Genomic DNA, 27422 nt, shown 5'->3' with positions numbered 1-27422 from the left:
ATAGGTCATGCTGCAGTAACAAATTTACCGTCAACTCAGGGGCTTTATGTATCAAATATGCAGTTCTCTCTCATGGTTCATGTCCAGCAGAAGTTGGTAGACAGAGATCCATAGAGTCACTCAGGGACCCAGGCTGGTGGACGCTCTGCTATGAACTCTAAACTCATGACCTCTAGTCTCTGTGGTGGGGGATAGTGAGGGGGATGGTTGTACAATGGCTCTTAAATCCTCCCATCTGGAAGTGACACAGATGACTTCTGCCCCTACTCAGTTAGCAGGAACGAGTCATATGACCCTGCAAACTGCAAAGGTGCTGGGGAAAAGGAGACATGTAGTGAGCCATAAATCAACACATCCACTGGCCCCTGGACATCTGCATATAGAGTTTACTAGGGCAGTTCAAGTTCAGGTTCCTCACGGAATCAATATCTTCTTCCACCAAACTGCTCCATCTTCTATTTTCCTGATCTTAGAAAAAGGGCCGCCATCCACACTGTATCCTGGACTGTATGCATCTCTGGTTTTTACCTCCTCTCCCCTACTTTAGGCCACTTGTGAAAACTTACTGATTTTCCCTCCTTGCCTTCCTTGTCCCAGCCTCTTTGAATCTAAACCTACTTCTCAACCTGCTGCTCTTAATCAGCTTCTTATCATCAGGTTTCTGGATTTCGGTTTTAGCTCCTGAAATGCCTCTCCTTGCTCCCAAGCACCTCTTGCTATTCCTACTTCCTCTCTAATTCATCCTCCCTAAGGCTCCAGGGAGGTTTAGCTTGTTTTTCCTCAAGTGTTAATCCAATCACACAATGTCCTTGCTTTATTGTCTACAGGTTTCCTGAACCCAACTCCTGTAACATCTAACTTCTAATCTTCCTCCCCAAACCTGCTCTTCCTGAAAGCCTCCCCCGCCCATGTACAGGGATTCCATCCTTCTAGATGCTCAGCCCAAAACCTTGACGTCATCTTGACTCTTCTTGGTTATCCTCACATTCCACATCCTCTCTACCAGCAAATCTCGTTGGCTCTACCTTAAAAATATATCCAGATCCAATCGATTCTCAAGAACTCTTCTGTTCCCTCTCTGGTACAAGCCAGCAACATATTTCACCCAGATTAATGTAAGACCCTTCTCATGAGTTCCCTGTCTCTACTTTTGTCCCTTTTGTTCTATTTCCTAGATTAGCAAGAGAGGTCCCTTTATAATTAAGTCAGTCTTATCACTCCAGTGGTCAAAGCCCTCTAAGCGCTCCACATCTCACTTGGGATAAAAGCCAAAGACCTAGGGACCCTGCAGGCCCTCTACAATCTGACCATCTTGGTGGAGCTCTTCTTCCAGGACCCTCCCCCAGAATCACTCCACCCGGTCATATTGGTCCCCTTTTTCTTCCTTCAATACACCAGAGTCCTCTGCCTTCAGGAAGATCCTCAGAACCAGGCCCCATCCTTTGTGTCTTTGGTCACATGTCATTTCTCAGTGACCAGCTCCCTGACCAGCTGATATAAAATCCTTATCTCTCTTTTCCCTCCCTCCTTGTCTTATTTTTTTATCCATGGTGCCTATCGCCATTTAACACACTATATATTATACCTATTTATCTTGCTGACGATCTGTCTCTTTCAGGGAGAAGGAAAGCTAAACGGGGTTAGGGATTTTCTTTCTGCCTTGTTCACTGAGAGATCCCCAGTGCTACGAAGAGTGCCTGGGATGTAGTAGGCATTCAGTAAACATGTGTAAATTGTCCTGAAGATGATGGTGAAACCTCTTAGCCCAGCTTCACTAATTACTGCAATCTCTTCATTTGTCATACTACCTTCTTAGCACAAAAGCAACATTTCCCAAATTACTATCTAGACAATGCCAGTCCTACTTGCATATTTGCCTTTAAAATATGTTCGGGAAATATTTTACACTCTTGGCTCGCCCACCATCCCACAAAACTGGCCAAAATTCAAATACATAATAGCATATTATAAAATCTAAGAAGTACTACAGGAAGTTTAACTTTGTTTCTAAGCTTATTTATTCAATGAATCCTTTTAGGGAATTTATATTAGCATCCTGTACAATTGCAGCCCTTTGTGGATTTTCTGCTACGTAGCTTCCAACTCCCAGAATGCATCAGACTGTTTTGTCTGTTTTGTTATGTTGTTTTCTCACTTTTGAATTGCCAAATACTCTCCCTCATCTCTTTCCGCTTTACATAAGCACACACACAAGCACACACTGTCCAGGACAAATAGTAACTTCCCTTTCCTGCTTTTGTGCGAGCTTACAACTCTTCTATGAAGCCTACTCTGATTCCCCACCCTCCTAAACTACTTTTTCCTTTAGTGCCCTCACCGTGGCCTGGTAACGTCTTTATCAGCACATCCAATTTAGTTAATCCCAGATATGAAATCACATGTCTATTGTCCTGATTAGTTCTTCGCTTCCCAAAGGCACAGGCTGTATCATTTTATCCTTGTAGGCCCAGTTTGTACCCCTCTTCCTCACACAGAGAAGGTTGGCCTTCATCAATAGAACGGACCTGTTGGGGCTTCTGAAGTTAAGGCATAAGAAGCCTTGAAAGCATCTGCCTGGTTCTCTAGGAACTCTTGCTTGTGGGCTACTCCCTCTCAAAACCCACCCAGCAGCTGTGAGAAGCCCCAGGCACAGAAAGAAGCCACTTGTAGGTATTCTGGTTGAGAACTGCAACTGAGCTCCAAGCTGACAGCCAGCACCACCGGCAGCCATGGAGTGAGCCACCCTGGATGTCCAGCCCCGTCAGGCCTTCAGATGACCACATCCCCAGCCTCCATCTGACTGCTTTCCCTGAGGGACTCCATGTGAGAACCATCCAGCGGAGACCAGTCAGCCCACAGAACAAAGAAAGGTGAAAATAAATTGTTACATTAGCCCACTAATTTGGGTGGTAATTTGTTACACAGGTATAGACACCTGAAACAGTCTCCTTATCCCACCTTAACATGTAAATTGTAAGCAAACCCGATTTAAACTTGTCCTTTCTGGGCAACCGGGCTGTTCTTAATGAAGGAACTTGGAATATGAATCACATCCCTTGTCATTCAAAAAGTCCTGTACGCTCTTACATCTGCCGGTGAATAGTAATCTCCTTTTATCCAGTCGCTAGACTCCCCACAGAAAGGCCAGACCCCTCCCTTTTCTCCGGTATGTCTCATCCTACTAGAAGAGCAGGGTGTCCTTTTAGAAACCTCATTCTGTAAATGTCATCTACCCTTGAGCATTATCAAAATGTGCTCCATGAGCTGGTGCCTGGTGTGTTTAAGTTGGTGGGACACGTTATCCTTCGGTTGCAGCCCACAGAACACAACAATGTGCTTTCAATTAGCTCATTTTAAGACTCCTACGTGACACATTCTTGCTTGGGGATCACCCAAAATGCTCCAAGTATTTCCTGATCTGTAGTCATTTGTGTACCTGCCTTCCTTCCCTAAGTGTGTGAGCCCCCTGGGGGCTGGACATGTGCTATGTGTTCCTGTATTGTGCTGTTTACAGAGCTCTTCTCTACCATGACGGCTTTCAGTTTTCAGGGCCGTTTGGTTTTCAGTGATGTGATAGTTTAATCCCCAGAGGTTCGCCTTGTTTTCCTAAAGCGCAAGTAATCGGTGAGGCAGGGTGTCCTGCTCACTGCTCCCTACCCGGTACCACCCGCAACAGTCGCGAGTCTCATTGTAGGGAAAGGGGTCATTGCAGGATTTAGGATCTGAAGAATCAGCTCTGGGGCTTCCTGGATGTGTCTCTGTGCAGCTGGCATGATTCCCCTGAACCTCAATTCCCTCATCTGAAAATAGGCGAAATAGGCACCCCTAACCCTAACCCATATCCTTGGGAATATCAGGTGAGATAAAGGATATGAAAGATTTGGGACACTCACTAGATTACCTCTAAGGTACCTCTCCACTGAGGCTCTAGGACAGGGCTTCTCAGTGAGAACTGGGAGGTAGAGTTGGAAGTCAAAAGAACCTCAAACTCACTCTGACGTTCTTTACTTTTCTGCTAAATTCGGAGGGCGGGGACATATCTGATTTATTGTGAGCTCCCCTCCCACACAGTGCCCAAGTCATCTGGGAAACCCAAAAGGGATTACAGTCCTTCAGGGAAATGGGTTAAGACCCAGGACAGTTGGATATATTGGAACAGAAGCTTTGGGAATAAAAGAGTAACCTCCATACAATTGATCACTTTGTCTGCATTCAACACATTTCCTGATTTATCCAATCTGTCCACCAGGGACAACCACCACCAGTTGGGGAAATCGATCATTAGGTTCAAAATACAAGATTCAGCACACGAGGGACTTCCCTGGCAGTCCAGTGGTTAAGACTTTGCCTTCTAATGCAGGGGCTGAGGGTTCAATCCCTGGTCAGGGAGCTAAGATACCACATGCCTCATGGCCAAAAAACCAAAACATAAAACAGAAGCAGGGCTTCCCTGGTGGCGCAGTGGTTGAGAATCTGCCTGCTAATGCAGGGGACACACGTTCGAGCCCTGGTCTGGGAAGATCCCACAGGCCGCGGAGCAACTAGGCCCGTGAGCCACAGCTACTGAGCCTGCGCGTCTGGCACTCTGCAACAAGAGAGGCCGCGATAGTAAGAGGCCCGTGCACCGCGAAGAAGAGTGGCCCTCGCTTGCCACAACTAGAGAAAGCCCTCGCACAGAAACGAAGACACAACACAGCAAAAATAAATTAATTAATTAATAAACTCCTACCCCCAACATCTTGAAAATAAAAAAAACAGAAGCAATTTTGTAACAAATTCAATAAAGACTTTAAAAATGGTCTACATCAAAAAAATATCTTAAAAAAAAAGATTCAACACATGAAAAATCTGTAAATAACCAGTTATTAAAGAATGATTATTACTACATCCATTAAAAATGTGTGGCTCATACTTAATAAAACTAACTCTGTTGCTTTTCTCCACTGGGCTTTGTTCTGCCTGTTGGTGACACTTGGTCAAGTTCCCACCTTCCCAGATACCAGCTCGTTAGACATTTGGAGTCAGTGACTATGCCCGCTCTCTTTTGCAGCCCAAACACCTCACTCCCTTGATCTGCTCCTCATGCAGTTGTTTCCAGTCTTGCTGCTATCCTGGAGTCCCTTCTTTGGGGGTAGTTATATCTATTTCTGTCAATCTTAGAGCACATCTTCTTTAGCACCTTTTATCCAAGAAAAAAAAAAATTGTTGCATGGATGAATCCAGAGAGTACTCTTAGAAGCCATGGCTTGCAGAGAACCATGGGATGAACATACCTGAACCTTGGTGAGATTTTCTAGGTGTTTCTACATCTCAGGAGAGACACCATATTTCATCTCTGGTTTGACCCAAAAGCCCGTGTGAGAAAGTTTACTTGAAGCCAGAACCACCTTAAGCTAACAGGGCTGACACAAGCTTTACAGAGACAGACCTAGACCTCTTGCTTGGATGGTAGCAGCACTGAATGGAAGACCAGAGGGAAGGTGGACAGGGCTGGAGGAAAAGAGAAAAGAAAGAAGGGAGAGGAAAAGGAAGAAAGAGATCCTATTTTTTTCTCAAGTGTCTTCCACATTTTGAGGCTCACAGGATGATTCTGAAGCTGGAGGTCTTTAAGTCATTCCATTATTCACTGTACAGGCTTCTACTGATTGACTCTGCTGAATCAAGTATTGCACTAATCATCAAGGATACAGAGATAAAAAATTCAATTCCTGCTCTAGGATCTCAACATCGGTATAGAAAATGCACAGGCAAATAACATTATGGTAAATAAAATAGTAACCCACACGCTAGTGGGCATGAAGCAATTATATGATACTGAACTGCTTCTGTTGCTTTCGACAGGGTTGAATGGTGTTATCCAAGAAGTGAGTCTCCTTTTCCCTACCCCATCCTCAGACAGCCAGGGCCTCCCATAGTGGAGACAAAGGCTAGTCTAGCTTGGGGTCTGTTCGGAGACATGGCAAAGTGTGTGATACTTGCAGCCACCTCAGGCATATAGGTAGTGAGTGTGGGACAACCACACACCCTGGTTTACCCAGGACAGACTTCATTTACACCTGCTTTCCCAGTGTAATTCTTGATAGTGCACACTTTTACTCTCAAATACATCCCAATCTGGATGATAAATTATATGGTCACCCTAGTGATAAAACTTCAGGAGCCAGATGCCTGGGTTAAATTCCAGCTCTCTGCTTATTAGCTACTCTCTTAGGAATCCCTTAGCTTCTGTGTCTGTCTCCGCATCTACAAAGTAAGGCCAATATAATCTGCCTCATGTGGGTTGTCGTGAGGATTCAATGAGTTAAACTATGCAAAGCCTTAGAGCAGAGCGAGCGTACCTGCCCAGATGTAGAGCTCTTGCCCTCTCCTTGATTTCCGTGGAACACAGAACGCCTAAGGTACACAGGCATTTCTATGTCTGGTGGTTTTATTGAAGACCTGGGGAGTTGGGGTTAGACATCAGGGTGCAGAGATGTAGGGCCCAGTGTTCCTTGGAGTCCCTGTCCCCTCCGCTGGCCCCATGACTGTTCCAGACTCCATTCATGGCTTCTTTCTTTCTCCGCCTCTCTGGTAATGTGATGCTAGGCTGAAGGGTCCTGCACCTGGCCAGGGAACAGTTTTCTGCTTTCAAGGGGAAGCCCTGGGTTTTTCTGTGGTCCTGGGGAGAAATATTAAGAACTTCTCCTGTGTACCTCCTCAGGAGGGGTGCTGGAAAAAATACAGGACACCCAGTGAGTTTGAATTTCAGATGAACAACAAATTCCTTTTTTTTTATTATAAATAATCCCCCCAAATGTCATGGAGCATACTTACACTAAAAAGACACTTGCTGTTTATCTCAAATTAATATTTAACTGGGCTTCCTATATTTTTACAGGTATACCTTCTGGAGATTGCAATTTTTGTTCCAGACCATCACAATAAAGTGAGTATCACAATAAAACGAGTCACATGAAATTTTTGAATTCCTAGTGCAACTGAAAGATATGTTTACACGATAGTGTAGTCTATTAGGCATGCAATAGCTTTACGGCTAAAGAAACAATGTATATACCTTGATTAAAAAATACTTTATGGCTAAAAAATGCTAACCATTATCTGAGCCTTCAGGAGTTGTAATCCTTTTGCTGGTGGACAGTCTTGCAATATTTCAAACCCTCCACCAGGTGCCCACACTCATAAGAATATCAATAACTTTCCAAGTGCAGGGGTCTTATTTCATTTCTTAAGCAACCACATGGCATTTTTATACTGAGAACTCTCTGCCCCTCCCCTCCACGGCCTCCTGTCATCCCAATGTCTCAGCAAGGTCTTGAAATCTTGAAAGGTCAGAGCCCTCGAATCTGTGCTGATTTGGGTCACCATTTCCTTGAGATTTCCTTTGCCTCTTCTTTGATTAAAGCTGTGTTTGCCTCGCCTCCCGCTTTTTAAGCAATTACACTAATTAAGCTAATTTTTCTTTGTTCTCTCTTTGCAATTTGCATAAATGGCAAATTTATATATAGTGTCCTTAATTCTCCTTTAACTGCTCTGTAATTAACAGGATGCTCAGGCTAAATATAAATAAGTACAGAAGGAAAAACAGCCTTCTGCTGAAATACCGATGAAGGCTGGGAGGAAAGAAAAGCAGAGAGGAGAAAACAGTTCTAAGCCCTGCTCTAAACTCATTATGCCTGATTGGGTCACAGTTGGAGGAGACTAGCTAAAGGTCAGCGGCTGCAAGAGCATCTTTCTGAGAGCCCTGCCACCTGGAGCAATTTCAGGATAGAATTCGGGCTATTTGCTTGCAGTAGTAATACTGCACTATTTTTCAAGGGAGTAGAGCAGCTTGGCATGAGGGAGACAGTGGTATGACAGTCAGTGGGGCTCAGTCTGGGGCCCTGCTCTAATTCCGACCAGTTGAGTCACCTTGGGCTAAGGAACAACAAAATCCAATACCTGGGCTTCAGGTGCTTTCCAGGCAACACGTACTATAACACTCAGTAACCCCCTAATCCCATTATTTCCCAGATATAAAAATATTCCCACGATAGAGATGTGCTTAAAATATATTCCTAAATCAAGACGAAGTCTTTCTTCTACAAATGCACACTCATATACTGACACAGGGCTTATGCAGTAGTCCTTTGGGAATCAGCTTGGTGTAGTGATTAAAAAGGTGGTTCTTGGGGGCTGGTCTCAATTCTACCTCTAGCTTTAGCTCCGTGACCTTGGAAAAATTGCTCAACGTGTCCAAGTCCAAGTTCTCTTTTCTGCAGAGTGGCATACAACACACTTGTGAGGCTGTTGGCAAGATTACAGAAGCAGCATTAACGTATCAATACTTAGCACCGTGCCTGATGCCAGCAAGCCCTCAATACCATTTAACGTTCATATTTGTCAGGTCACATGTTTCAGTTGGCATTGGTTTCAGGTGAACATCATTGGTTTCAGAAATTGGTTTTAGAAATATGGTTTCAGAAATATGGGGTCTCAAGACCTAGAAACTTGGGTGATCCAACCAAGGAACCATGGGAAGACCTGTCTAAGAACAGAACTGTCCTCTCCTCCAAATCTTGGAGCTGTGATCATAGTCATTGTAACAATATCAATGCCTCATTTGTGTGTATATTTCCTGAAAAGTCTACAGAGTCCACTCTGTGACTGGGCACACAGAGGGATGAATGAGACAGTCCTCAAGGTGGGGAGATAGACAGGTTTTAAACAGTCAATTCTGAAAGGGTGAGTGAGAGCCGTGCTGGTCTCACGTGTTGGGGAGTCAGGGTCCCTGCGGGGACCAGAGGATCCAAAGAAGGTTATGTTCATACCATGTGTTCACACCATTTCTGTATGGGGAAATCTCTTAGGACTTCTCTTCCCCCAATTTTTTATCTGTGTTTTTTAAAATTGATGTTTTGTATACAAGTATCCCCTACTTTTCGAGAGTTCGCTTTATGCCACTTTGTTATTAAGGAAAACTCACATTAGTACCTGTCTTTGATAACCAAAAGAAATCAAAAATAGCATTCAGCGTTTGCTTTGCAGTAGCCATTATAGAGGGAGTGAGCACCCAGAGAAGTGAGAGCTGCTTCCCTGGGAACCACACTCAGCATCTCAGCATGGAGCCAGCATAGCTTTGAACTGTGTCTATGAGCATCTGTGCTTTATCTTCATTTATTTTGTGCATCCATGAGCAAGATGTGTCCTAAGGTAATTGCTTCTTTGCTTTGCACTTTGGCTTACGAAAGGTTTCAGGTAGTGGGGGATACCTGCATTGTTATATTATATATTAGAATATGCATATAATTTGTAAATAAGTAATACATATGCAGAGGAGTGTGTGCTCAAAAGGTTTTTACTGAGATCAAAGGATACAATGGAGAATCAGCAAAGGGAAGATCAGAGAAAAGAGGGTTAAGTGAGGAAGGTTTCCTGGAAGAGAAGCTTGGAAGCTGTAAGCTCCATGAAGGTAGGGGCTGCTTCTCTCCTGTCCCTTGTTACGTCTGCAGCATATAGAAGAATGTCTGGCACACAGGGACACTCAGGATCTGCTGAATGAGTGGGTGAGGTAAGGGGGTAGGAGGGGAGAGGAGATGCCCCCTGAATTGCCCATGCTTTATGGACTGAATGCTTGTGTTCCCCCAACTTTATAAGTTGAAACCCTAACCCCCAAGGTGGTGCTATTTGGAGGTGGGACCTTAGACAGGTAATTGGGTTAGGTGAGGTCATGAGGAGGGGGCCCCCACAATGAGATTAGTGCCCTTGTAAGAAGAGAAAGAGGCAGCAGAGCTCACACTCTGTCTCTGTACACTGAGGGAAGGCCACGTGAGGACACAATGAGCAGGTGGCTGTCTGCACCCCAGGAAGAGGGTCCTCACCTGAACCCGACCATGTTGGTGGCACCCTGATCTCACAGCCTCCAGATCTGTGCTTAACTAACCCACTCTATTGTATTTTGTTACGGCAGCTGAGCTGACTAAGAAACCATGGTTACACAACCTGTAACATGGTCATGACCTGTGTGATTTCTGAAATCAGAGAAAGAAGAGACATGTCCCAGGAGGGGGAAGGTCATGGACTAAAGTGCATAGGCTGGAGACAGCCTGTGTGTCTGGGGGGCCACAGCAGCTTCCATAAAGTGGGAGGCAAGAATGAGGGTGATGACATGGACAGCTCCACTCTGACTTGGGCTAGAATCCCACCTTGGCTTTTAGCAAGAAACTTGGGCTCTCTAAAAATCATAATAATGTCTGGTTGCTCAGTAAAATGGGATTAATAGTAGTTCATGGTGTATTTATGAGAAACAAGATAATGCACGTAAAGTGCCTTCTGTGCCCAGCATGGTGTTTGGCACAAAAAAGTCTTCCAATAAACCCTTATTGGGACTTCCTTGGTGGTCCAGTGGCTAAGAATCCGCCTTCCAATGCAAGGGACATGGGTTCGATCCCTGGTTGGGGAAATAAGATCCCACATGTCATGGGGCAACTAAGCCCACGTGCTGCAACTAGAGAGAAGCTTGCACGCTGCAACAAAGAGCCCACGTGCCTCAAAGAAGATCCCGTGTGCCACAACTAAGACCCGATGCAGCCAAATAAATAAATAAATATTTTTTTAAAAAAACAACTCTATTGATTGGCTGAGGCCCCTTTAATCAGACGGTCAGCAGGGCATCTTTTAGAAGACTAGAATCATGGCTGGCATCAGTTAGCAGAAATTGTTCTCCATGAGTGGATGTTTCCAAGGATCATTGAGAGTCTCAGAGATACTTCCTTATTTTCTGCCTGCTAGAATTCAAAGATCCCTTGTTTCAACATTACATCACTGGGGAAGTACTCAAAGACTCAATTATAAAAAATAAAAAAAAAATTTAAAAATTAAAAAATCCCAAAAGAGTTTTTTCATTTTGGTTGGGAGAAATATTTTCAATAATTTGGGGGAATGGGGGGAATCTCTTCTACTAAGTTGTTTTGTGATAAATATTTTAATGGTGTCAGGAGGGAAATGCCTTTTCTGCTGAATGTAGCTCATTACAGGCCCCTCAAAGGAAGCCTTTGTTAGCATCCCCAGTAGCTGATGAGTGCTGCTTTAGCATGATGTGAGGGAAAGAATACAGATTTTGTCTGAATTCCAGGCCTACTTCAAATCCTGGTCATCCTTTGTGTGACCTTGAAAAAGTCAGTTAAACTCTTAGTTCAGTTTCTTCTTCTGTAAATGAGACTAGAAATACTTCCTGCATAGTTTTGTTGAGAAGGTAAGATAGGATAATGTATGCAAAGCTTCTACAGAGTAAGTGGTCACTAAATGTTATTTCTCTCACTGGAGTAAAAGTCTGATTGTTTAGGATCCCAATTTAGGCAATAGTTTTCTCAAAAGGCCAGCTAATCCCAAGAGACCCCCAAGGAAATACCTCTTGATATTTGGTTCAATATCATAATCATCACTTTTCCCTGTTAAGAGATGAAGTACTCACACTGTATTAGACAGCTTTGCCGAGTGACAAACGACCCCCGAATCTCAGCTGCAGACGTTGATTTCTGGATCATGTCATGTTGGAAGTTGAGGTTTGTTTGACTGGCTCTGCGTCTATCCTTGAGACTGAAGAGAAGAGCAGGGAAGTCAAATCAGATGTTGGGGGAGGTCATGGAGAGAACCTGACCATCATATGCCCTGCAAGCTGGCACAGGGCAATTGGAGGCTCCTCACCCACCCCCTGTCCTTGGAATGTATTCTCTGTCCCCTGTTCCCACAGTGGAAGCTGTTCCAAAGAGAACATGAGCTGCCTTGGGAGAATGTGTGTGGTTGACATCATCTGGATGGTATACGTGACTGAACCCCATTAAGGCCTCTCTATGAACACTTTTTTCCTTTTTTTAAAAAAATTTATTTTTATTTTTGGCTGCGTTGGGTCTTCATTGCTGCACGTGAGCTTTCTCTAGTTGCGGTGAGAGGGGGATACTCTTCGTTGCGGTGCACGGGCGTCTCATTGCTGTGGCTTCTCTTGTTGCAGAGCATGGGCTCTAGGTGCACGGGCTTCAGTAATTGTGGCTCACAGGCTCTAGAGTGCAGGTTCAGTAGTTGTGGCACACGGGCTTGGTTGCTCCATGGCATGTGGGATCTTCCCAGACCAGGGCTCGAACCCGTGTCCCCTGCATTGGCAGGTGGATTCTTAACCACTGTGCCACCAGGGAAGCCCTCTATAAACTCTTAAGATTTGGGATTTCCCAGAGTGTTCAGTGGGACGTTATTAGTGTTTCCTAAGCTGATTGGAGAGCAAGATCTCCCCTCTCCCTTCTTACCTGATCATCTGTTACTTGGAACACACTCTGGGAAACACTAATTTACAGCATGTAATTTAAGTTTTAAAAGAACCGGTGAGGTGCAGAAATCCCCCATTAACTAGGCAGAGAGCCAGCTGGTGGGGGTGGTCAGTGGTGGATTCACAGGGCCAGAAATGAACATGAGTGGTTCCTTCTGAGCAGAACCCATGATGCTGGGCCTCAGAGCAGTGACAGCAGGGAAGTCAGGAGGGAGAAGACAAAGTCTGCATAGTGGAGACCAGACCCAGTAACAGCAACTCTGTGTCTGGCTCAAAGAGTGTGGCCAACACATATATGTTGAATGACTAAATAAATGAATGGAGTGCAGGATCAATGGTGGGAACTAGGGTAGGATAGGTTTGGCAGAGGGAAACAATAAATGCAAGTTGGGGACCCGGAGGAGCAGAATTGAGATATGAGGGTCTCTTGGATCCTCACCTCACCTACTCCTACTCTAGCCATGGCTTCCCCAGCTTCTCACAAGTGTGACCGGGCAGCACCTCCCCTGAGGCACCTGCCACCTGTCTCTTTCCTTATGTCCTGGACTTCTCTGACCCCAGGGTGGAACCTCTGAGCACTCATGCATGTGCCACTTCTGAGATGCTTTCTACAGTCTTCCACAATGTCCCACAATTGGAGCACCAGTTGCCCTGAGTGGCCATCTTGCATCTGTGTTCAGCTCCTCTCAGCTGGAACACAGCTTTGCGTGGGCTCTCCCTCTTCGCCACCCCTCTGTTTCTGGCCCTGTGTCCCTGCTTGCATTATATATAAGCCACTTACCCATCAGTCTTTGTCTCAGGATCTGCTTTCAAGGAATCCTGGGCTTAGACACAAGACGACCAGTGGCTGAGCTCACCGTCTGGGACAAGTCGGGGCAGGCCCTGCACAGACAAAGGCAGGAAAGCATCATGGTCAAGCACATGGCTCTGGCCTGGGACTGCCTGGGTTTATATCCCTACAGAGTTGTGGTGACTATTAAACATGTTAATGAGATCAGTGACATAGACAGAGTGCCTTGTAAGCATTTAGCTGGGTCCAGCTGGGGTAAGGGGCCAAGGGTGGGTGAGACAGTAAGATGGATATTAGCGGCTATATTTTAGCCACACAGATGCTGAGATTCAGAGAGGTGGAGCAGCTATCCCACACATGTGACCAGCTGCTAAGGGGCCAATCCGGGAACCCCAGGTCCACGTGACACCAACACATGTGCTCCTCAGACTCCCTGCCTGACTTCTGCAGATTTCTGGTCCCTGGGGGCCTGAGCTCAGGTGACTTCTCCTTGGCCTCTTCTTAAGAGCTTGTGGGATGTGCTTTGTTGGTGCGTTTCCACATCATCCATCTGGTGATTTCCCAGAGCAACCTTCCTGCCAACCCACCCCTGGGGGTGATGTTGAGCCTGAGACTCGCTGATGCTGATCTTCTCCCTCAGCTGGCTCTTGCCTAACACACTCCCTGTTGGGTCGGGTTCCTTCCTGCTGACTCTCGCTGTCATCTCTCCACATCGTGGTCTCCAGTATGGCTCAGTATCGTCAGCATGAGAGCCAGTCATCAAGGCCACCTGGGGTTGAGTTCCAACTGTGCCAGTTCCTGGCTGTGAACCTGAGCAAGTTACTCAGTCCCCGGGTCGAGCTGCACTAACTCGTCCATGTAATGAGTGTACTATGATCTGCAGAGAGGGTCCTTCGTGAGACTAGAGGTGACCTGTGTCCAGTTCCTAGCATGGTACCTCCAGGGACACAGTGGATAGTCAGGATGTTAGTTCCATGACCTTCTCCCCACACCTTGTACATAGATGTCCCCAGTATCCCTGAATGATCAATTTCTTCACCTCATGACCTTCCCAATGCATGCCAGAGACCAGTTTTTTTTTTTTTTTTTTTTTTTTCTCGCCTGGCTGGGGACTTACTACAGCTGTGGTTGTTTTAAGACACCCTTTTGGATCGACTCTGGAACCTCTTTGAAGGTGTCCCAGAGCCCCACCACTGACCCCTCCTTTGGCAAGAGTCCTGTGTCCAGTGAAAACTCTTCTTTCAGCTCAATACAATGATACCAACAAAGTCCCTGGCTGTGCCCTCGACAACGGGATGAAAGTGCAGGGGTTGGGGGGCAAAACCTGGGTTCTGGATGGAGAGAACCCCCCTTGGGGCTACCCTGACCTCTCTCGCTAGTGCCCTCTGCTGTCCTGTGTGTCCTACCTCTGCTTCTCTGCTTGAGGGCTTTTTCTGACCTCACATGAGCCACCCAGCCTGCCTGTCACTGGGCAGCCCCAAAGTGCAAGGCATTTAATGCCTCCCATGGGAAACTCCCAACCAATGGGAAGGAGAATCCACAGATAAATACTGCAGCTTTGCCGTCAGCCCTCAGTGGGTCAATTCTCAAGTTCAGTCCATGAGGTTCTTCAGAGGGTCCTCTGCGGGACAGGGCTCCAGCTACAAACACACGCTGCTGTTGACCTTTCTCCTTTTACTTTCTCACTTTTCCCATTCCTCACAAATGTTTCCTGCAATCACCCTCCAGGTAAACTGTCTTCCTCCTAGACCTTGATCCAAGATCTCTTTGCAGGAAAATCCAAACCAAGATGCATGTAGAGCAGAAGGGCAAACAGAGTCTGTGCAGCACAGCACAGAAGGGGGTCTGAGTTGTGAGGGAAACAGACATTCTAACCCAGTGTGTCAAGCTCAGCCTGAAAGCAAGCCCAGAAATAATGGGAAGACCTAAAGGGGGGAGCCCCGCCTTGGGGGTGGGCGTGGCCAGGGAAGTCTTCCTGGAGAACATCTGAGTCCCATCTTCTTTCAGAAGGAAGTTGTCATTCTCAAGACTGAAAATCTTGTGGTGCCTGAAGGTGAGAATTCTGTTCCCCACCTCGTCTCAGCGGGTGAGGAGCTGGTTGGCCAACCATTTGCAATCCTTCACTCCTCCTGCTATTTTATTTATTTATTATTTATTTATTTTTTTTTTTTTTTGTGGTACGCGGGCCTCTCACTGTTGTGGCCTCTCCCGTTGCGGAGCACAGGCTCCGGACGCGCAGGCTCAGCGGCCATGGCTCACGGGCCCAGCCATTCCGCGGCATGTGGGATCTTCCCGGACCGGGGCACGAACCCGTGTCCCCTGCATCAGCAGGCAGACTCTCAGCCACTGCGCCACCAGGGAAGCCCCCTCCTGCTATTTTGAAAGGCTCTTATATGCGGGAAAATATCCTCTCTGGGGAGCCCTTGCCCTTTCATGGTTTGCCAGACACCTCCTCAACAGGGTACCCAAAAGCCTGCTGTAACCCATTGAGATTCCAAAAGGAAGCAGATCTAAATGGAGGGTTGGAGTGAAAAGACCGTGTTTATCATCGCTCTCGGGCACCTTGGCAATCTTCACCGGAGGAATTTCAGCACCACGTTCAGGGACTGCCAGGAAATGGGGGCGATTGCTCACCTGAGTGGCAGACACCTCTGTTGAATAGAGAAAGGCTCGTCATGGTGAACTGGAAGCTGATGCGTTCAGGGCAACTGCCCTAACTGGTTCTTTGATGCTTCTCTCTTAATAACCTCAGTTCTGACTGAGTGTCACCCGTGTGATCTTAGAGATAAGGGAACTTAGAAGAAGAGAGGATTTGGGGCCTGTGGTTCAAATCTCTCATTCATAGTGGGAAACTGAGGTCAGAATGGGGAAATGACAGGCCCCGGGTCACATAACGTGTGAGTAACAGACCAGAGCCCAGTTAGCGATTTCCAACCCCAAAGGCAAAAGAGCAGGGGTGGTAGATAAGTTTTTAAGCTCTGGCCTGATTTGTTTCCCTCCAGAAGCCTTCAGACATTCTGCTGGATTCTAATATCCTCAAGGGCGGAGGTCCCAAAGGCCAGTCTCGCAAAAAATATGACTGTAAATCAATGACATTTCACACACGTTTACTGAAGGTCAGTCATAAACATGGCTGTGTGCTACATGCTTGATAGAGAAAGGTGTAAAAAAACAAAAGCAGGGGAATTCCCTGATGGTCCAGTGGTTAGGGCTCCACACTTCCACGGCAAGGGGCACGGGTTCGATCCCTGGTCAGGGAACTAAGATCCTGCATGCCACATGATGTGGCCATCAATCAATCAATCAATAAATAAACAAAAATTAAAAATTGGGCTCTGGGGCTTCCCTGGTGGCGCAGTGGTTGAGAGTCTGCCTGCCGATGCAGGGGACGCGGGTTTGTGCCCCGGTCCGGGAGGATCCCACATGCCGCGGAGCGGCTGGGCCCGTGAGCCATGGCCGCTGAGCCTGCGCGTCCAGAGCCTGTGCTCCGCAACGGGAGAGGCCACAACAGTGAGAGGCCCGCGTACCGCAAAAAAAAAAAAAAAAAAAAAAAAAAAAAAAAAAAAAATTGAGCTCTGTTCTCAAGATTTCACCATTTGTCAGGAGACATAGACTTGTAAACAATTGGTTATTATACATTGTGAAAAACCAGCCAGAGATGATAGTTCAGTACAGAGATAGAACAGAGGAGAAAAATCACAAGGGTCTTCATAATCATCATCACTGTACTGGGTTGAATAGGGTTGCACAAAAAGTCATGTCCACCCAGAACCTCAGAATGTGACCTTATTGGGGAGCATGGCCCTTGAGTTTGAACTTTCCGGACTTCAGAACTATGAGAGAATACCTTTTGTTGTTTTAAGCCACCCTTTTGTGAATTTTGTTATGGCGGACCTAGGAAAGTGAGATAGGCATCAAGCCAACAGGCTTGGTTTTATCATGAAGGCTACGGGGAGCAGATGAAGGGCAGGTTCTGTCTTTGATGTAAGGCTGCCTCATCTTTCTATGCCTTTTTTCTGCCTTTCTCCCCACCACTCAGGCTCCAGGGCACTCCTCTCCATAACACGCCTGTATCATGAACCTGCTGTACAAATCTCCCACCTACAGAAGACAGGCCAGGCCCACCCACCGTCCAGGAGGGTGTCCTGCCTGCACTCTCTTCCCAGCCCTCCTACCTCACCCATCCTCTGAAAGGAGAATGGATATATTGAGCAACTGCATCTCATGTAACTCAATCTATCAACAACTCTGTGAAACGTGACTTCATTTTATAGAAGAGGATGTGTCAGCTTCCATATTCCCTCTAACACATCTCAGGAATCTCCTCCTGGTTTACTTGACTGACAACAAATTTTCCTACCAATGACTGACTGGACTCTAGGTGTGAAAGGCTGGCTGTGCCTTAATTTTCACCTTTCCTAGGTGACATTCACCTTCCAACAGGGGAGGCTGGAAATGCAGTGCTTCAGTCCACTGGTTCCCTGCACTGGTTCTCAGCCCTGGCTGTGTACTGCAATTACCTTTGTTACGAGGTTAGAAAAAGTTCCACTCCAGAGACTCTAGTTTAGTAGGGCTGGATGGGCTCTATCAGCTGTACTTTTAAAAAAATCTCTGTAAGAATTCTGAGTCCCACTAATGGTTGTAAAGTGCTTCACCTCTTAAGAGTTCAAGCGCTGGGACAGGCTACATTTGGGGTTGAAAATTTTTGAAGTAGATGGGACTCAGAAACATTGAAACCGTGCTGTTTCAACCTGCTGTCCAAATGCACCATGGCAATAGCAGTAATATTTCAAACAGGTACCAATTATTAAACTCCCACCAGGGCCAGACGCTGTGCTTGGTTCCTTAAACATGTCTCTAATCCTCACAGTGGCCACAGGATGCGGTTTATTTCCATTTTATGAAGAACTGAGGTTTGGAAAGCTCCCGTGCTCCATGTCAAAGCTGGCTCTCATTGCAGTACAGACTACTGCCTGTGCATAACCCCACACTTTCCTCACTCTGGCTTCAGCAGGTGTTTTCCCACCACCCCTAGAATCTAGCATAGCCTTCACAGCCATTCTTTGCCTCCTGTCCCCTCCCAGGGACAAAGCTGCTTACCAATGTGCTCAGAACTGGAGAACAGACAATTAAATCTGTGTAAGGCCCTTGGCTCCTACCAAGCCGACTTACATAAATGCCCTTTTCTGGGTCTGGAAATCCTTCGGGTTTTTTCTCCACTATGAACATCTTTCTTTTCACACAATTACTCAAAATCCATCTCTTTAATCTGTTCTTCCCAGACCTTCCCTCATCTTTAGACTTTCTCTCCATTCGTCAGCCTGTATTAAACATCAGCCGTGCCTAGTTGAATGGTTTATAACATATTTACAAGATGCAACAAGCTTACACATGTTATATCTCATAGAACCCTTACAGTAACTCCCCAGGATGGTACTATTATCCCCAATTTTCTGAGGTCCAAGAAGCTAAACTGTGACTTGGTCAAAGTCCTATATTTAGTGATGAGAAAAAAGGGGGTTAGAACACAATATTGTCTCTCCCCAAATCTGATACAGTATCCGTGACCCACACTAAAGAGTTGCCCAAATGCTAGTATCACAGCAAGACCCCCAGTTATATACTCCAGGAAAAAATCAACATCTTGGGGTATTTACATACTTAGTCAACTTTTCCTGGCTGTCCACATGCAGTGGGCCCACTCTTCAATCAAGGGACACCTAGTGGATGCCCACTAAATGCCCAGCGCTATTCTAGGTACTAAAAACATTATGGCAAATAAGATCCATTCACTGGACTCAAGGTCTGGCAATCTACTGGGTGCCAGGCAACATAGAGAGAGTACAGGGACATGGGTACAGTGACAGAGACAGGCACACATTGTGGGAGCCGCGAGAACTGGCTTCAAGGGATCAAGGGAGGCTTCAAGACAAGATGGCCCCAGGTGAGGTTCTTTAAGGATGGTTAAGAATTAACTGACAGAGATAGAGGAAGAGTCCACATGGAAGGGACAATATGGCAAAGGCTTGGAGTCAAGAAGCAGGGCTATGTGACTGAGTGGGCGTGTATATGTGTCCATGCACATGGGTGTGTGTACAGCAACAAATAGCTCCCCATGGCCTGAGGATTGAGTATAAGGCAGTGAGGAGATAGGGCATCTTCTTCAGAGGATCTTCTTTCTGGCCCTTGTTATGTTGTTTGGACTTCATCCAGGTTGTCATGGGGAATTAGGATACAATGGAGAGACAGGCATTTTACTGTATTATTTTTTATGGTAGAAATGTTCAAATATGGAAAAAATTATAGATAGTATTATTATGAAAAGTAACCACGGACCCACCACTGAGAATCAACAGAAGTTAATATTTTGTCCTATTTGCCTTAAAGCTTTTTAAAAAATATGAAGGCATCAAAAGTAGAGTTGAGGTTCTCTTCTTACAGCTTCTGATCGCTGCCCCTCCCCAAGAGCACATACTGTCGTCAACTTGCTGTGGGGATGAACTTTCCTATGCCTGCTTCAAGCATTGTGCAAGTTTCCATATACATTGCCTTGTGTGTTTTTGCAAGTTACATAAATGGTAATATGCTGTATGCTACATTTTGTTACAAACACAAATATGACTATATTCATTGATATTTTCTATAATAAGCAATGGTGGGGTTTTGGTCTTATTAAAGAAATCCTGCTAACCCATATATCATAATATTTTCCTATTATTTTTTACAAGTTTTACATTTTGCTTTAATTCATGTTAAATTTGCTTTTGTGTAAGGAAGGAATTAATGATGTGAGGTCGAAATCTAATTTTATTGCCTTCCATATGTTAATCAATTGCTCAGTATTATTAATTGAACAGTCCTTTCTTGTCCACTGATTTGTAATTCCAATTTACTTTAAAAGTTGCAATATCTAAGTGACTTTATTTCTGGGATTTGCTTTCTGTTTCATTGATCTACATGGAAGGTCGTTTGCAAAAACAGCTGCAACTATTGTAGTGGAGGCCAGCTAGGAGAAGGGTAGGAAGGGCTGATGTGTCAGCCAACAGTGTTTGACAAATTGTTTTGCTCCTTAATCCATTAAGGTAGAATTTGATAATCGATTTTTCTAAGATTTTTCCATTTGGTTTTTTCTGTGAGTGTTTATAGAAGGGTGTGTGTGTGTGTGTGTGTGTATGTGTATGTGTTTAAATACCTTGCTGGAATCAATTTGCTAATATTAGGATGTTTGCATCTTTGTTCAAAAATGATATTGCCAATAATTTTATTGTCCACTCTTATCTTCATCTATTTGTTATCAAGTCTAGACCGGCCCCATGATTTGAGTCTTGCAGTATCCACCAACAGTGGTCTCAGTTTCAACTAGACATTTAGGTTCTAGGGCTGAGTCCATAGGCCACACCTGGCACCAGGTGACATTGAAGGCTGCGGGTCATACACACCTGTCAGCAGGACATCTCTCTTGGGTGGGAGTCTTCGCAGCAGCTGACACAGCAGTTACTGGCTATTCTCAAATCACCCAAGTGATAGCTCAGGTGAAGGGAGAGAGACCACCTGGGTGGATTTAGGAGCCATCACCTGAAATAAGAACCAACAAAGTTGTAACAACTCCGTAGCCATAGCTTCTATATCCCCATAAAGGACAAACCCAGTTACAGATTGCCCCACACAGGAAGCTCAGATTACAGCATCCTGCCAGGCGTTTATAGCCCATCCACAGTCCTCCCAGGAATGATGCATTTCATCAGTCATGGAGTTTCTTTTTCTTCCCTAACTGTAAGTTACATTGCCTGGAAACAGTGCTCACATTTCACCTTTAGCAGGATTTCAGGGTTAACACCCGGTCAAATTTGTCCATCTAGAAAGAAAAGGTTTTTCTTAGCCCTTTTCTCTCAGCTAGTTTCCCTCTTTCTAGTCTCTAGAAGAGCTTGCATAAGATAAGAATTGTTCATTCTTAGGTTTGGTAAAACTTGGAATTATCCTGTACTGTTGCTTTTTTTGGAAGGGTAGGCAGATTTTTGACCACAAATTTAATTAACTGAATGGTCAATTCAGGTTTTTCTATCTCTTCTTGAGTCAAGTTTGGTAATTTTTATTTTTCTGAAAATATTAATCTCATCTCAGTTATTAAAATTATTGTCCTAATACTCTTCACAGCATTGTTTAATGATTGCTAAAATGCCTCTGAAACTGCAGCTGTGTTCCCTTTGTTGTTATAAATATTGCTTATTTGTGTTTTCTCTTTTTTGTAGAGCAGTCTTGTCAGACAGCTATTTTATGGATCTCTTCAATGAGCTACCTTTCCAAAAATAAATATCTTTACAGCGTCCTCGTTTTCTATTTAATTGCTTTTTTATTTTACCTTGATTATCTTTTAAAGTTTCTTTCAGTTTACTCTATGGTTCTTTACTTTTAGTTTGTGTATTAAATATGTAGCTTCTTAAGATTTAATTTTTTCCAATACATACATTTAAGACAGTATATTTCCCTCTAAGTATCCTTTAAATTGCATTACTCATGTTTTAATATGTAATTTTATCATCACTCACTTCTAGATTTCCATTACGAGTTCTGCTTTAATTCATGAATTATTAATTGTGCTTTTCAATTTCTAAGCATATGCTGTGTTTCTTTGCACAGTTTCACTCCGGCAAGGTGGAGGCTGTCTATTCTCCTTACAGCAATAAAGCAGAAGGTTCCCAGAAAAAAAATTATGGTGGAGGTAATAAACATATCAGGTTTATCTCAGAGAAAAAAGATAGAAATAACTTTGCTAGATCAAGTATACAACTGCATAGAACAGTGTTTACTTACAACTGAGTTTAACCTTTTTTTTTTTTTTTTTTTTTTTTGCGGTACGCGGGCCTCTCACTGTTGTGGCCTCTCCCGTTGCGGAGCACAGGCTCTGCGGCCATGGCTCACGGGCCTAGCCGCTCCGCGGCATGTGGGATCTTCCCGGACCGGGGCACGAACCTGTGTCCCCTGCATCGGCAGGCGGACTCTCAACCACTGCGCCACCAGGGAAGCCCTAACCTTATTTTTTTATGGGTATGCTGTCATTCAACCAACCTTTATTTACAACTCAATATATGCAAGAAATGTGCTTGGGACTGAGGAGACAAGAAATCAAATGCAGAAAGAATTCTGTGATAGGGACCAGCAGAGAGTCTACAGGGTGAGAAAAGGGGCACCTAACTCAGAGAGGGCTGAGAAATGAGGCTCCTAGAAGGGGAAGAAGCAGGTCAGCCAAGTGGTGGAGAATACTTCTCCAGGCCTGGGAACAGTCTAGACAAATGCATGGAGAATCACAGAGTAGGTGGACTTAGGTAAGACCCAAGAATGGCTCTAGCATTGAGTTACTTTTTAGCAATGCTTAGAAATAAGATGAGAAAAGCAACAGGACTTAGAATAGGATAGACTTCTTGTTTTTTTTTTTTTCCTCCCCCTTTGGCTGTACCTCGCAGCTTGTGGGATCTTAGTTTCCTGACCAGGGATCGAACCCATGCCCTCAGCAACGACAGCACACGTTCCTAACCACTGGACCACCAGGAAATTCCCAGAATAGGCTTCTTAAGTGATGGTTTGCATGTTGAACTTCCCTTCTATCCATAGCCCTCTAGCCTCTCCAAGGATTCATGATGCTGCTTCCTTTGCTATGAGGCCCAGGTGAGCAGTCCTTATCCTAACTTGCAAGGGAAAATAAGAGCTAGCCAGTTTCCAAGCAACTCAAAATCGTTCAACACTCTCACACCTCCACAGGTGGAGAACAGAAACAGCATAGCAGGGACTGAGTTCTCACCGCCTGCCGGGCGCTGTGCTGGGTGCCTTATAGCATTATTATCTCATTGAATTCCTCAAGAGTTGGAGTAAGTCCTTCTGCTATGCTTCATGTTACAGATGAGCAAATTGAGTTTCAGGGTGCTACGTACCTGCTCAAGGTTGCACAGCTGGAAGGTAACTGGAGGAACGTTGTCATTGGTTAGGCAGCCCGCAGTGTCAGCTGCAGAAGCTCCATTTAATATGTTTTATTGCTCTTTCCTGTTTTGCATTTATCATCTGCCAATTTATACCCATGTATGATTAATTTAGGAAGAGGAAACAATTAGTTATTACTTAAAAAATAATATTTGTTTGGTAGAAACTCTTTCAAAGCAGAATATCAATCATGATGTTTCTTCCATTGAGCTTTAAGGTTCTTCCCTAGAGAATCTCCCCACTGTTCCTACTTCTACCCTTTGGGGCCAACCAGAGAGTCTGAATAGCATCGTATGTGTTTCAAGGAGCAGTGGGGATGGCAAAGAGGACACGGACTGAGGAGATATTAGAGAGACAACCTTGACAGAATGGTCCCCAATATGCTCTGTTTTCCGGATGGGTTTGCAGCTCACTGGAGGTGAGACAGATGCCCTGGACTCCACCTGCCCCATCACCATGCCTGGCCCATCATGTATTACCTGCAGGTTTCTCCTGATGAAGATTAGTTCTGACTCCAATTTAAGCCAGAGGATGCTTCATTGCCTCTTTCTACGGGCTGCGTGGGCAGGGGTGGCAAAATAGGGTGTCACTCAGTAAAATTGGGTAATACAAACTAGGTGATACGGTTTTTTGAAAATGTGTCTCTCGTGAAGAATGCGAGATGTGGCAGCTTTTCTCCACGAGAATTAAGTTTGACAGTGCTGAGAAAGGAGATGGTTTTATTTTTCGGCTGGACTTTTTAGTGTCTTGGTGCTTTTAACGGATCTAGATTTTTATTTTATTTTATTTTGTTGCCACCTTTGAAATCCTTGAAGACTGGTGTCCCCTGATCTGAATTTATTCAGCTTACCATTGGTAATGAAACACCATTTAATTTTACCTCTACAAATGTATTCTGCTTTTCCTGTTCTCTGGCTTTCTTGAAAGTTTGCAGAAATATTTGCCATTGGCCCCCATAATAAGGTCCCAGATTAGGATGCACTTGTGGAATGAATGTCTTTATCATATAACTTCCCTGGCTTTCTGCACATTCATGCATTTTTCGATTATGAACCGCCATGTGTATTCAGTAACGAAGATGGATAAAAGAGAGAATGTGAGCTGGTTAGCAGGACCAGAGTCTGAGGAACTAAGAATATTTTCACTTAACTGAATTGGTAAAATTATGGACAATATTTTGCTTTCAGAAAAAGAGGGAGACCAAGCTCCAGTGTCTTGGGCATACACCATGACAGGAACTAATTTGCCTATGAGGCCAAAGTTAGAAGGAATCTGTCCCATTTACTCTTTCCCTTTCTGGAGACTTCATGACTCCAGATGGGTGAAGACCCATTTCATGGGAGGCTGGAAGCAATCCTTCTGTAGTTTTGGCCCAGCTAGAACAGGATTACAGGGGCAAAATACACTCAGGAGAGGAAAAGTCAGAGGAGCTATGCAGTCACGTCCTGAGGAGAGGAAGACACCTGAAGTACCTAAGCAGTATTGATGCTCGTGACCCCACCTCCACCCCCCAACCACACCCACCACCCAAATGTACCCGGGATTGCCTGAGAATTTCAGTGGCCCAGGGCAAGCCCAGGGCAGCTGGTCAGGACTTGGCTAAAGGCTGAGCCTTTTTTCAGTCAAACTAGGAACAGGGTATGTAAGCAGATGGGGTATGGAAGGGGAGGAGGGTTCCAGCCAATGGAGAGGGATGACAGCTGCTTTAGGAAAGGAAAATGTGAGAAAATAAAAAGATGCTTAACGAAGAAATTTAGGTCTGGGCATTGGTATATGTGATTTATTACTCTTTGTAATCTTAAATAGCCTTCAGAAATAATACTTAAAAACAAACAAACAGGGCTTCCCTGGTGGCGCAGTGGTTGAGAGTCCGCCTGCCGATGCAGGGGACACGGGTTCGTGCCCTGGTCCGGGAGGATCTCACATGCCATGGAGCGACTGGACCCGTGAGCCATGGCCACTGAGCCTGCGCGTCCGGAGCCTGTGCTCCGCAACGGGAGAGGCCAAAACAGTGAGAGGCCCGCGTACCGCAACAAACAAACAAACAACCTTTCTCTTTCAGGTCTTAAGAATTGATTTGTGATGTGACAGAGGAGGAGGTAGTTTGGAGTGTGTGTGTGTATGTCTGTGCATGTGTGTTTGTGTGTGTGTGTGTTGGTTTGCTTTTTTGATGTTTATGTGGTGAAAAATGACTTACGTCTAGACTGAGGCAACCCAAGAGGTATAGCTAAATCCAGATTACAGCAATAGACAGGGCTCAGAAACCTTAAAAATGGCTCAGAATAAAGGTGGGCGATGCAAGTGTCATACACATGATTTCCTCACCCTGCAGTGCCCAACCTGGAGGATTCTGTTCCTAAAAACCTTCTTGGATGAGAATTTCAGGTTGACAAACTAGAGTTCTTAACAGGAAAGGATGAGAGTTGATACTAAATCAAGGAAACACAAGGGACTTTTGTACATCCTAAGTGAATAATGAGGAACACTGTACAGTTGGTATCCATTTGCCATTTCTTATTCTTGAGTAAGTTTTAAGGATCTTTCTTCCCTGAAGTTTCGAAGAGATGCTTGAAAATCCCTTATGAGATGCAGGTTGAACAAGCACAGCGTATGAAGCAGTTAAAATGCGCTTGTGGTTTGCTCTCCCACCACTTCTTTAAAATGTATTCAACGGGGCCATCTTCTCCTGCCCTTGGAAGAAAATAAGGTTAAGTCCAAGACCTTTCTGATAACTCTCTGATACCTCTCAGGTAATTGGCATTTCCATAGCCATTTTAAGTCTCAGAAATTAAGTGCCCAGTCAAAGGTATTAGCCAAAAGCCTACACAAGATTTGGTAGTGAATCTTCCTTCTCCCCCCGGCTCAGACTTTCTTAGGTTGGAAGCCCATGCAGGGAAAGGTGGGGAGTTTGGGACTGACTTCTCCATTCCTCTGTCTTGTGCTTTAACAATTTCCAAAACCACAGCTTCTCAGCAGCTTCTGACTGCTCCAGTATGGGAGGGGGAAGAAGGTGAGGTAAGAGAATAGGATGGCATCTTTGGATGACACTATCATCGGCTGCCCTAGCACCCCAGGACGTGGGAGGAGTATCGACATTTTGGGGCTCTCAGAAATCCTACCACTGAGAACTTCCCCTGAGGCTCCCCCAACCCAGCTAGAAGCAACTCAGACCCTAGGAACCCAGGTTGCTGATAATAGAATCCCCCCCGCCCCCCTGGGAGCCTGATGAATTGAAACATTCCCACCCTGGCTTTCCCTCACCGCAAAGAGTCCCACCCTGGCTCATGGGAAACACCAACATCCTTTTCTCCAAGAATCACTGGGTCCCTGCACAGCAGGATTCCCAAAATTCCACCCCCAAAGCAGCATATTAGCCCTCTTCTAACCTCTGCATTTCCTGATTGGGAATCAGACCTCAGCTGCAGGGAACATACTTCAAATCTCTTAGAATGATTCCATTGAAGGCTCTTACCACACTTTAGCTGGGACCCATGAATACAATGGCATCTCTGAAGAAGGCTCCTCGATAATTTCCCTCCTTCCATTCCCCTTAACTCCCTTTAAATCCTCAGTGAGGAGGAGGGTCCTAGAACTCTGGGACAGGACTTCTGACATTTCCTTTGCAAATTCCCAACCCAGAGATCTGGCTTTGAATTTCTTGTCTGTTATCAGAGGCTTCAGTTTCAACATCCTATTACAAATTTGTTTCAAGATAATTCATATGCCAAGAACTTTTATTTTTTTTCCCTTTGGTCTTCCATCCAAATGTTTCATGACTTTATAATTTTATGACTCCGTTTCTAAGACATATTCCCTAAGTCACAAGATGGAGTGACTCATACCTCGTCTGTACTCTCTGAAGCCCCAAAAATATAGGATGGCTGTATAAAGCAAGTCTGGGTATTCTAGAATTTCAAGTAAAGGGAATTCAGAATAGAGAGAGGATTTTGTGTGCTAATAATTAAAGGGAGAGACTTTTGCATTTTTTCTGGGAAGATGGTGACTTGAAAAATTAAGGTGAGAGATGGAATTATTTATTGACCATGACCTTTATAACAAACACATCACTGAATCCTCAAAACAGCCCTGCATATCCCCTGCCATTCATTCTTTTTTTTTTAATTAATTTATTTATTTTTGACTGCGTTGGGTCTTTGTTGCTGTGCGCTGGCCCTCTCTAGTTGCGGCGAGCCGGGGCTACTCTCCGTTGCAGTGCGCGGGCTTCTCATTGCAGTGGCTTCTCTTGTTGCGGAGCATGGGCTCTAGGCACGCGGGCTTCAGTAGTTGTGGCACGTGGGCTCAGTAGTTGTGGCTCGTGGGCTCAGTAGTTGTGGCTCGTGGGCTCTAGAGTGCAGGCTCAGCAGT

The sequence above is a fragment of the Grampus griseus genome, assembly GCF_964374135.1.
Source record: "Grampus griseus genome assembly, chromosome: 17".
Taxonomy (NCBI): Eukaryota; Metazoa; Chordata; class Mammalia; order Artiodactyla; family Delphinidae; genus Grampus; species Grampus griseus.
The sequence above is the reverse complement of the archived record's forward strand: the minus strand, read 5'-3'. Positions refer to the sequence as shown.